This window comes from Ovis canadensis, chromosome 15 (assembly GCF_042477335.2).
Source record: "Ovis canadensis isolate MfBH-ARS-UI-01 breed Bighorn chromosome 15, ARS-UI_OviCan_v2, whole genome shotgun sequence".
Taxonomy (NCBI): Eukaryota; Metazoa; Chordata; class Mammalia; order Artiodactyla; family Bovidae; genus Ovis; species Ovis canadensis.
The window spans coordinates 365,182-375,547 of NC_091259.1; positions in this window are offsets into that span (position 1 = coordinate 365,182).

The window sequence follows — 10,366 nt, forward strand, 5'->3', positions numbered from 1 at the left end:
TGCCCTGGGCGAGCCTTGCCCAGACTTGCCTCGCTGCTAGGCTTCCTGCCCAGGAAGGAGCAGGCTGCGCGAGGCTGGGAGACGCCACTGGCGCCTTCCTGGCCTCAGCTCCGCTCCTGCCTTGCCTTTGCACCTAGGCCCCAGGGGTCCTTGGGGAGGGCTTAGGGGCCGGTGGCTTGCACACTGCCAAGGGCTCCAGCAGGAAGAGCTCTGTGCGAGGGAAGGGAAGGGCCAGTGCAGGGCTCCTCCAGCGGTTGCTTGGCCGCCCAGACTCAGCGCCGCACGGAGTGCACCAGGCTCCCTGGTCCCCTGGCTGGGGTCTGCAGCCGCGCACACCCCGAGGCTGACTCCCTGGGCGCCCAGCAGCTGCCTCACACACGTAGCTTCCCTAGCGCTCTCCTCGCCAGCAGAGACGTGTGCAGCTGGTTGGGGCCTGCCCCTGCGTGCCTGGGCTCCAGCACACAGCCCCAGCTCAGGGCAAGCAGCCCCTGAGCCAAGACCTGCAGGAGGCGCAGAGCGCCCCCACCTGGAAGCCGAGTGAACAGTTGGCGGGGAGGCGAGCCTCCTCGAGGGAAGAAGAGGCAGCCCAGCCTCGTTTGGCTCAAGCCCTACTTGGCTGGAGCCGAGTGCGCCTCCAGGACGGCAGAGCTCCAGCTCTGCTCAGAGGCCAGTTCTGGCAGAGTTGCTGGCGCGAGACTGCTCTGCCCTGGGCGAGCCTTGCCCAGACTTGCCTCGCTGCTAGGCTTCCTGCCCAGGAAGGAGCAGGCTGCGCGAGGCTGGGAGACGCCACTGGCGCCTTCCTGGCCTCAACTCCGCTCCTGCCTTGCCTTTGAACCTAGGCCCCAGGCGTCCTTGGGGAGGGCTTAGGGGCTGGTGGCTTGCACACTGCCAAGGGCTCCAGCAGGAAGAGCTCTGTGCGAGGGAAGGGAAGGGCCAGTGCAGGGCTCCTCCAGCGGTTGCTTGGCCGCCCAGACTCAGCGCCGCACGGAGTGCACCAGGCTCCCAGGGCCCCTGGCTGGGGTCTGCAGCCACGCACACCCGGAGGCTGACTCCCTGGGCGCCCAGCAGCTGCCTCACACACGTAGCTTCCCTAGCGCTCTCCTCCCCAGCAGAGACGTGTGCAGCTGGTTGGGGCCTGCCCCTGCGTGCCTGGGCTCCCGCGCACAGCCCCAGCTCAGGGCAAGCAGCCCCTGAGCCAAGACCTGCAGGAGGCGCAGAGCGCCCCCACCTGGAAGCCGAGTGAACAGCTGGCGGGGAGGCGAGCCTCCTCGAGGGAAGAAGAGGCAGCCCAGCCTCGTTTGGCTCAAGCCCTACTTGGCTGGAGCCGAGTGCGCCTCCAGGACGGCAGAGCTCCAGCTCTGCTCAGAGGCCCGTTCTGGCAGAGTTGCTGGCGCGAGGCTGCTCTGCCCTATGCGAGCCTTGCCCAGACTTTCCTCGCTGCTAGGCTTCCCGCCCAGGAAGGGGCAGGCTGCGCGAGGCTGGGAGACGCCACTGGCGCCTTCCTGGCCTCAGCTCTGCTCCTGCCTTGCCTTTGCACCTAGGCCCCAGGCGTCCTTGGGGAGGGCTTAGGGGCCGGTGGCTTGCACACTGCCAAGGGCTCCAGCAGGAAGAGCTCTGTGCGAGGGAAGGGAAGGGCCAGTGCAGGGCTCCTCCAGCGGTTGCTTGGCCGCACAGACTCAGCGCCGCACGGAGTGCACCAGGCTCCCAGGGCCCCTGGCTGGGGTCTGCAGCCCCGCACACCCGGAGGCTGACTCCCTGGGCGCCCAGCAGCTGCCTCACACACGTAGCTTCCCTAGCGCTCTCCTCCCCAGCAGAGACGTGTGCAGCTGGTTGGGGCCTGCCCCTGCGTGCCTGGGCTCCCGCCCACAGCCCCAGCTCAGGGCAAGCAGCCCCTGAGCCAAGACCTGCAGGAGGCGCAGAGCGCCCCCACCTGGAAGACGAGTGAACAGCTGGCGGGGAGGCGAGCCTCCTCGAGGGAAGAAGAGTCAGCCCAGCCTCGTTTGGCTCAAGCCCTAATTGGCTGGAGCCGAGTGCGCCTCCAGGACGGCAGAGCTCCAGCTCTGCTCAGAAGCCCGTTCTGGCAGAGTTGCTGGCGCGAGGCTGCTCTGCCCTGGGCGAGCCTTGCCCAGACTTGCCTCGCTGCTAGGCTTCCTGCCCAGGAAGGAGCAGGCTGCGCGAGGCTGGGAGACGCCACTGGCGCCTTCCTGGCCTCAGCTCCGCTCCTGCCTTGCCTTTGCACCTAGGCCCCAGGCGTCCTTGGGGAGGGATTAGGGGCCGGTGGCTTGCACACTGCCAAAGGCTCCAGAAGGAAGAGCTCTGTGCGAGGGAAGGGAAGGGCCAGTGCAGGGCTCCTCCAGCGGTTGCTTGGCCGCCCAGACTCAGCGCCGCACGGAGTGCACCAGGCTCCCAGGGCCCCTGGCTGTGGTCTGCAGCCCTGCACACCCGGAGGCTGACTCCCTGGGCGCCCAGCAGCTGCCTCACACGTAGCTTCCCTAGCGCTCTCCTCCCCAGCAGAGACGTGTGCAGCTGTTTGGGGCCTGCCCCAGCGTGCCTGGGCTACCCCCACAGCCCCAGCTCAGGGCAAGCAGCACCTGAGCCAAGACCTGCAGGAGGCGCAGAGCGCCCCCACCTGGAAGCCGAGTGAACAGCTGGCGGCGAGGCGAGCCTCCTCGAGGGAAGAAGAGGCAGCCCAGCCTCGTTTGGCTCAAGCCCTACTTGGCTGGAGCCGAGTGCGCCTCCAGGACGGCAGAGCTCCAGCTCTGCTCAGAGGCCCGTTCTGGCAGAGTTGCTGGCGCGAGGCTGCTCTGCCCTGGGCGAGCCTTGCCCAGACTTGCCTCGCTGCTAGGCTTCCTGCCCAGGAAGGAGCAGGCTGCGCGAGGCTGGGAGACGCCACTGGCGCCTTACTGGCCTCAGCTCCGCTCCTGCCTTGCCTTTGCACCTAGGCCCCAGGCGTCCTTGGGGAGGGCTTAGGGGCCGGTGGCTTGCACACTGCCAAGGGCTCCAGCAGGAAGAGCTCTGTGCGAGGGAAGGGAAGGGCCAGTGCAGGGCTCCTCCAGCGGTTGCTTGGCCGCCCAGCCTCTGCGCCGCACGGAGTGCACCAGGCTCCCAGGGCCCCTGGCTGGGGTCTGCAGCCCCGCACACCCCGAGTCTGACTCCCTGGGCGCCCAGCAGCTGCCTCACACACGTAGCTTCCCTAGCGCTCTCCTCCCCAGCAGAGACGTGTGCAGCTGGTTGGGGCCTGCCCCTGCGTGCCTGGGCTCCCGCCCACAGCCCCAGCTCAGGGCAAGCAGCCCCTGAGCCAAGACCTGCAGGGGGGGCAGAGCGCCCCCACCTGGAAGCCGAGTGAACAGCTGGCGGGGAGGCGAGCCTCCTCGAGGGAAGAAGAGGCAGCCCAGCCTCGTTTGGCTCAAGCCCTACTTGGCTGGAACCGAGTGCGCCCCAGGACGGCAGAGCTCCAGCTCTGCTCAGAGGCCCGTTCTGGCAGAGTTGCTGGCCCGAGGCTGCTCTGCCCTGGGCGAGCCTTGCCCAGACTTGCCTCGCTGCTAGGCTTCCTGCCCAGGAAGGAGCAGGCTGCGCGAGGCTGGGAGACGCCACTGGCGCCTTCCTGGCCTCAGCTCCGCTCCTGCCTTGCCTTTGCACCTAGACCCCAGGCGTCCTTGGGGAGGGCCTAGGGGCCGGTGGCTTGCACATTGCCAAGGGCTCCAGCAGGAAGAGCTCTGTGCGAGGGAAGGGAAGGGCCAGTGCAGGGCTCCTCCAGCGGTTGCTTGGCCGCCCAGACTCTGCGCCGCATGGAGTGCACCAGGCTCCCAGGGCCCCTGGCTGGGGTCTGCAGCCCCGCATACCCCGAGGCTGACTCCCTGGGCGCCCAGCAGCTGCCTCACACACGTAGCTTCCTTAGCGCTCTCCTCCCCAGCAGAGACGTGTGCAGCTGGTTGGGGCCTTCCCCTGCGTGCCTGGGCACCCGCCCACAGCCCCAGCTCAGGGCAAGCAGCCCCTGAGCCAAGACCTGCAGGGGGGGCAGAGCGCCCCCACCTGGAAGCCGAGTGAACAGCTGGCGGGGAGACGAGGCTCCTCGAGGGAAGAAGAGGCAGCCCAGCCTCGTTTGGCTCAAGCCCTACTTGGCTGGAACCGAGTGCGCCTCCAGGACGGCTGAGCTCCAGCTCTGCTCAGAGGCCCGTTCTGGCAGAGTTGCTGGCGCGAGGCTGCTCTGCCCTGGGCGAGCCTTGCCCAGACTTGCCTCGCTGCTAGGCTTCCTGCCCAGGAAGGAGCAGGCTGCGCGAGGCTGGGAGACGCCACTGGCGCCTTCCTGGCCTCAGCTCCGCTCCTGCCTTGCCTTTGCACCTAGGCCCCAGGCCTCCTTGGGCAGGGCTTAGGGGCCGGTGGCTTGCACACTGCCAAGGGCTCCAGCAGGAAGAGCTCTGTGCGAGGGAAGGGAAGGGCCAGTGCAGGGCTCCTCCAGCGGTTGCTTGGCCGCCCAGGCTCAGCGCCGCACGGAGTGCACCAGGCTCCCAGGGCCCCTGGCTGGGGTCTGCAGCCCCGCACAGCCGGAGGCTGACTCCCTGGGCGCCCAGCAGCTGCCTCACACACGTAGCTTCCCTAGCGCTCTCCTCCCCAGCAGAGACGTGTGCAGCTGGTTGGGGCCTGCCCCTGCGTGCCTGGGCTCCCGCCCACAGCCCCAGCTCAGGGCAAGCAGCCCCTGAGCCAAGACCTGCAGGAGGCGCAGAGCGCCCCCACCTGGAAGCCGAGTGAACAGCTGGCGGCGAGGCGAGCCTCCTCGAGGGAAGAAGAGGCAGCCCAGCCTCGTTTGGCTCAAGCCCTACTTGGCTGGAGCCGAGTGCGCCTCCAGGACGGCAGAGCTCCAGCTCTGCTCAGAGGCCCGTTCTGGCAGAGTTGCTGGCGCGAGGCTGCTCTGCCCTGGGCGAGCCTTGCCCAGACTTGCCTCGCTGCTAGGCTTCCTGCCCAGGAAGGAGCAGGCTGCGCGAGGCTGGGAGACGCCACTGGCGCCTTCCTGGCCTCAGCTCCGCTCCTGCCTTGCCTTTGCACCTAGGCCCCAGCCGTCCTTTAGGAGGGTTTAGGGGCCGGTGGCTTGCACACTGCCAAAGGCTCCAGCAGGAAGAGCTCTGTGCGAGGGAAGGGAAGGGCCAGTGCAGGGCTCCTCCAGCGGTTTCTTGGCCGCCCAGACTCAGCGCCGCACGGAGTGCACCAGGCTCCCAGGGCCCCTGGCTGGGGTCTGCAGCCCCATACACCCGGAGGCTGACTCCCTGGGTGCCCAGCAGCTGCCTCACACACGTAGCTTCCCTAGCGCTCTCCCCCCCAGCAGAGACGTGTGCAGCTGGTTGGGTCCTGCCCCTGCGTGCCTGGGCTCCCGCCCACAGCCCCAGCTCAGGGCAAGAAGCCCCTGAGCCAAGACCTGCAGGAGGCGCAGAGGGCCCCCACCTGGAAGCCGAGTGAACAGCTGGCGGGGAGGCGAGCCTCCTCGAGGGAAGAAGAGGCAGCCCAGCCTCGTTTGGCTACAGCCCTACTTGGCTGGAGCCGAGTGCGCCTCCAGGACGGCAGAGCTCCAGCTCTGCTCAGAGGCCCGTTCTGGCAGAGTTGCTGGCGCGAGGCTGCTCTGCCCTGGGCGAGCCTTGCCCAGACTTGCCTCGCTGCTAGGCTTCCTGCCCAGGAAGGAGCAGGCTGCGCGAAGCTGGGAGACGCCACTGGCGCCTTCCTGGCCTCAGCTCCGCTCCTGCCTTGCCTTTGCACCTAGGCCCCAGGCGTCCTTGGGGAGGGCTTAGGGGCCGGTGGCTTGCACACTGCCAAGGGCTCCAGCAGGAAGAGCTCTGTGCGAGGGAAGGGAAGGGCCAGTGCAGGGCTCCTCCAGCGGTTGCTTGGCCGCCCAGACTCAGCGCCGCACGGAGTGCACCAGGCTCCCAGGGTCCCTGGCTGGGGTCTGCAGCCCCGCACACCCGGAGGCTGACTCCCTGGGCACCCAGCAGCTGCCTCACACACGTAGCTTCCCTAGCGCTCTCCTCCCCAGCAGAGACGTGTGCAGCTGGTTGGGGTCTGCGCTGCGTGCCTGGGCTCCCGCACACAGCCCCAGCTCAGGGCAAGAAGCCCCTGAGCCAAGACCTGCAGGAGGCGCAGAGCGCCCCCACCTGGAAGCCGAGTGAACATCTGGAGGGGAGGCGGGCCTCCTCGAGGGAAGAAGAGGCAGCCCAGCCTCGTTTGGCTCAAGCCCTACTTGGCTGGAGCCGAGTGCGCCTCCAGGACGGCAGAGCTCCAGCTCTGCTCAGAGGCCCGTTCTGGCAGAGTTGCTGGCGCGAGGCTGCTCTGCCCTGGGCGAGCCTTGCCCAGACTTGCCTCGCTGCTAGGCTTCCTGCCCAGGAAGGAGCAGGCTGCGCGAGGCTGGGAGACGCCACTGGCGCCTTCCTGGCCTCAGCTCCGCTTCTGCCTTGCCTTTGCACCTAGGCCCCAGGCGTCCTTGGGGAGGGCTTAGGGGCCGGTGGCTTGCACACTGCCAAGGGCTCCAGCAGGAAGAGCTCTGTGCGAGGGAAGGGAAGGGCCAGTGCAGGGCTCCTCCAGCGGTTGCTTGGCCGCCCAGGCTCAGCGCCGCACGGAGTGCACCAGGCTCCCAGGGCCCCTGGCTGGGGTCTGCAGCCCCGCACACCCGGAGGCTGACTCCCTGGGCGCCCAGCAGCTGCCTCACACACGTAGCTTCCCTAGCACTCTCCTCCCCAGCAGAGACGTGTGCAGCTGGTTGGGGCCTGCCCCTGCGTGCCTGGGCTCCCGCCCACAGCCCCAGCTCAGGGCAAGCAGCCCCTGAGCCAAGACCTTCAGGAGGCGCAGAGCGCCCCCACCTGGAAGCCGAGTGAACAGCTGGCGGGGAGGCGAGCCTCCTCGAGGGAAGAAGAGGCAGCCCAGCGTCGTTTGGCTCAAGCCCTACTTGGCTGGAGCCGAGTGCGCCTCCAGGACGGCAGAGCTCCAGCTCTGCTCAGAGGCCCGTTCTGGCAGAGTTGCTGGCGCGAGGCTGCTCTGCCCTGGGCGAGCCTTGCCCAGACTTGCCTCGCTGCTAGGCTTCCTGCCCAGGAAGGAGCAGGCTGCGCGAGGCTGGGAGACGCCACTGGCGCCTTCCTGGCCTCAGCTCCGCTCCTGCCTTGCCTTTGCACCTAGGCCCCAGGCGTCCTTGGGCAGGGCTTAGGGGCCGGTGGCTTGCACACTGCCAAGGGCTCCAGCAGGAAGAGCTCTGTGCGAGGGAAGGGAAGGGCCAGTGCAGGGCTCCTCCAGCGGTTGCTTGGCCGCCCAGGCTCAGCGCCGCACGGAGTGCACCAGGCTCCCAGGGCCCCTGGCTGGGGTCTGCAGCCCCGCACACCCGGAGGCTGACTCCCTGGGCGCCCAGCAGCTGCGTCACACACGTAGCTTCCCTAGCGCTCTCCTCCCCAGCAGAGACGTGTGCAGCTGGTTGGGTCCTGCCCCTGCGTGCCTGGGCTCCCGCCCACAGCCCCAGCTCAGGGCAAGCAGCCCCTGAGCCAAGACCTGCAGGAGGCGCAGAGCGCCCCCACCTGGAAGCCGAGTGAACAGCTGGCGGGGAGGCGAGCCTCCTCGAGGGAAGAAGAGGCAGCCCAGCCTCGTTTGGCTACAGCCCTACTTGGCTGGAGCCGAGTGCGCCTCCAGGACGGCAGAGCTCCAGCTCTGCTCAGAGGCCCGATCTGGCAGAGTTGCTGGCGCGAGGCTGCTCTGCCCTGGGCGAGCCTTGCCCAGACTTGCCTCGCTGCTAGGCTTCCTGCACAGGAAGGAGCAGGCTGCGCGAAGCTGGGAGACGCCACTGGCGCCTTCCTGGCCTCAGCTCCGCTCCTGCCTTGCCTTTGCACCTAGGCCCCAGGCGTCCTTGGGGAGGGCTTAGGGGCCGGTGGATTGCACACTGCCAAGGGCTCCAGAAGGAAGAGCTCTGTGCGAGGGAAGGGAAGGGCCAGTGCAGGGCTCCTCCAGCGGTTGCTTGGCCGCCCAGGCTCAGCGCCGCACGGAGTGCACCAGGCTCCCAGGGCCCCTGGCTGGGGTCTGCAGCCCCGCACACCCGGAGGCTGACTCCCTGGGCGCCCAGCAGCTGCGTCACACACGTAGCTTCCCTAGCGCTCTCCTCCCCAGCAGAGACGTGTGCAGCTGGTTGGGTCCTGCCCCTGCGTGCCTGGGCTCCCGCCCACAGCCCCAGCTCAGGGCAAGCAGCCCCTGAGCCAAGACCTGCAGGAGGCGCAGAGCGCCCCCACCTGGAAGCCGAGTGAACAGCTGGCGGGGAGGCGAGCCTCCTCGAGGGAAGAAGAGGCAGCCCAGCCTCGTTTGGCTACAGCCCTACTTGGCTGGAGCCGAGTGCGCCTCCAGGACGGCAGAGCTCCAGCTCTGCTCAGAGGCCCGATCTGGCAGAGTTGCTGGCGCGAGGCTGCTCTGCCCTGGGCGAGCCTTGCCCAGACTTGCCTCGCTGCTAGGCTTCCTGCACAGGAAGGAGCAGGCTGCGCGAAGCTGGGAGACGCCACTGGCGCCTTCCTGGCCTCAGCTCCGCTCCTGCCTTGCCTTTGCACCTAGGCCCCAGGCGTCCTTGGGGAGGGCTTAGGGGCCGGTGGATTGCACACTGCCAAGGGCTCCAGCAGGAAGAGCTCTGTGCGAGGGAAGGGAAGGGCCAGTGCAGGGCTCCTCCAGCGGTTGCTTGGCCGCCCAGACTCAGCGCCGCACGGAGTGCACCAGGCTCCCAGGGTCCCTGGCTGGGGTCTGCAGCCCCGCACACCCGGAGGCTGACTCCCTGGGCACCCAGCAGCTGCCTCACACACGTAGCTTCCCTAGCGCTCTTCTCCCCAGCAGAGACGTGTGCAGCTGGTTGGGGTCTGCGCTGCGTGCCTGGGCTCCCGCACACAGCCCCAGCTCAGGGCAAGAAGCCCCTGAGCCAAGACCTGCAGGAGGCGCAGAGCGCCCCCACCTGGAAGCCGACTGAACATCTGGAGGGGAGGCGGGCCTCCTCGAGGGAAGAAGAGGCAGCCCAGCCTCGTTTGGCTCAAGCCCTACTTGGCTGGAGCCGAGTGCGCCTCCAGGACGGCAGAGCTCCAGCTCTGCTCAGAGGCCCGTTCTGGCAGAGTTGGTGGCGCGAGGCTGCTCTGCCCTGGGCGAGCCTTGCCCAGACTTGCCTCGCTGCTAGGCTTCCTGCCCAGGAAGGAGCAGGCTGCGCGAGGCTGGGAGACGCCACTGGCGCCTTCCTGGCCTCAGCTCCGCTCCTGCCTTGCCTTTGCACCTAGGCCCCAGGCGTCCTTGGGGAGGGCTTAGGGGCCGGTGGCTTGCACACTGCCAAGGGCTCCAGCAGGAAGAGCTCTGTGCGAGGGAAGGGAAGGGCCAGTGCAGGGCTCCTCCAGCGGTTGCTTGGCCGCCCAGGCTCAGCGCCGCACGGAGTGCACCAGGCTCCCAGGGCCCCTGGCTGGGGTCTGCAGCCCCGCACACCCGGAGGCTGACTCCCTGGGCGCCCAGCAGCTGCCTCACACACGTAGCTTCCCTAGCGCTCTCCTCCCCAGCAGAGACGTGTGCAGCTGGTTGGGGCCTGCCCCTGCGTGCCTGGGCTCCCGCCCACAGCCCCAGCTCAGGGCAAGCAGCCCCTGAGCCAAGACCTGCAGGAGGCGCAGAGCGCCCCCACCTGGAAGCCGAGTGAACAGCTGGCGGGGAGGCGAGCCTCCTCGAGTGAAGAAGAGGCAGCCCAGCGTCATTTGGCTCATGCGCTACTTGGCTGGAGCCGAGTGCGCCTCCAGGACGGCAGAGCTCCAGCTCTGCTCAGAGGCCCGTTCTGGCAGAGTTGCTGGCGCGAGGCTGCTCTGCCCTGGGCGAGCCTTGCCCAGACTTGCCTCGCTGCTAGGCTTCCTGCCCAGGAAGGAGGAGGCTGCGCGAGGCTGGGAGACGCCACTGGCGCCTTCCTGGCCTCAGCTCCGCTCCTGCCTTGCCTTTGCACCTAGGCCCCAGGCGTCCTTGGGCAGGGCTTAGGGGCCGGTGGCTTGCACACTGCCAAGGGCTCCAGCAGGAAGAGCTCTGTGCGAGGGAAGGGAAGGGCCAGTGCAGGGCTCCTCCAGCGGTTGCTTGGCCGCCCAAGCTCAGCGCCGCACGGAGTGCACCAGGCTCCCAGGGCCCCTGGCTGGGGTCTGCAGCCCCGCACACCCGGAGGCTGACTCCCTGGGCGCCCAGCAGCTGCCTCACACACGTAGCTTCCCTAGCGCTCTCCTCCCCAGCAGAGACGTGTGCAGCTGGTTGGGGCCTGCCCCTGCGTGCCTGGGCTCCCGCCCACAGCCCCAGCTCAGGGCAAGCAGCCCCTGAGCCAAGACCTGCAGGAGGCGCAGAGCGCCCCCACCTGGAAGCCGAGTGAACA